Genomic DNA, 1,579 nt, shown 5'->3' with positions numbered 1-1,579 from the left:
CATTCAATCATTTTAAGTCGTTATTTTGCCAATAGAAAGGCCGTCCAATGACCAAAACGATTAACTAGGTACTTAAACCGCGTAATGAAGAATTATGTAAAGTGCCGAACTAAACTCATATGTCGATGTGTAACCGTTAGTTTCTGCGGCTTGCGGTTGAAGAGAGATTCGCCAAATTACTGAGATATATCTATGGAATGTCTTACACATGAGCCAACTTGTGCAATACAATATGGACCGAAGAAAACAATCCGATTCAGAACAACTGGATTCCTAAACTTTTATTGAAAACGGACATAACAATTAACATAATTAAATATCGGTCAAAAACCAGGTAATGACCAACAGCATCAAACGTGACATTGAGGTAGACGGACAGATCCTGAGCTATGTCGACGAGTATACGTACTTGGGGCAAATAGTCTCTTTCAACCAAAGACAGGACAAAGAAGTCGAAAGACGGATCCAAAACGCTTGAGAGAGCTATTGGTCTCTCAAGAAGCTACTGAAGGGAGACCTTCCATTAGCTCTTAAGCGGAGGCTCGTCGACATGTGCATACTGCCAATCCTCACTTACGGTGCTCAAACGTGGTCCCTTACTGAGTTACAAAAGACCAAACTGAAGGTTTGCCAAAGAGCCATGGAGCGCATCATGCTTGGGGTGAAAAGGATTGACCGGATCCGAAACACTACGTTGCGCACCAAAACAGGCATCGTCGACGTTGGAGTCAAAACCGCCAGGCTAAAGTGGGACTGGGCAGGCCATGTACGACGTATGCACCCACAGAGGTGGGCTAAACTAGCCACGGAGTGGGTGCCACAACGTAAACGCCGGCATGGTCGGCCTAAGAGGAGATGGCGGGACGACCTGGACGCATTTATCAACAACTGGACGGATGCTGCAGTTCATCGGGAAGATTGGAAGTCCAGGGGGGAGGCCTTTGCCCAGTAGTGGGACACTTTATAGACGCTCTAAAAAAATATCTAAACTTTAAACTTTGGAGGGTTCTGTGATAGCAATACATTTTTTTTGGGATTTCTCTTTTCATGGAACTCTAGGTCCATGGGGTCAAAGCGCGCACAATTTTTTTGCGGAAATCGCGAAACATCTAGTTGACGTAACTGGTGACCGAAGAACTGGCGGCTTCCTCGCACAACGTATCAGCATTGCGATTCAACGAGGAAATGCCGCCAAGGGCCTATTTTAGATTTAAGCTAATTATAGTAATACCTCAAATCTGTATTTATATATATATATATATATATATATATATATATATATATATATAGGTATATAAAGATTCTCTCTGCGATCGCCAGTGATGTCTGCGACTAGATCACTAGTTTATTAGATATAAGTTTTTCATTTTCTTTTTGAGAACTTTGAATACCACTTTCACCCCTAATCTTTATAGCAATACATTTTTAGGAAATAAATCTTTTCAAATGTATTGCTATAAAGGCTGTAGCTCCAATATGCTACTGACATACATATGTAGTGAAAAATCCATTGCCATCGTATTTTCTCAGAAACGTTCGTATTTATGTTAATCACTACATATCTAAGGACCATTCCACA

The sequence above is a fragment of the Cydia pomonella genome, chromosome 24 (genome assembly GCF_033807575.1).
Source record: "Cydia pomonella isolate Wapato2018A chromosome 24, ilCydPomo1, whole genome shotgun sequence".
NCBI classification, from domain to species: Eukaryota; Metazoa; Arthropoda; class Insecta; order Lepidoptera; family Tortricidae; genus Cydia; species Cydia pomonella.
Note: the sequence above shows the minus strand (reverse complement) of the source record.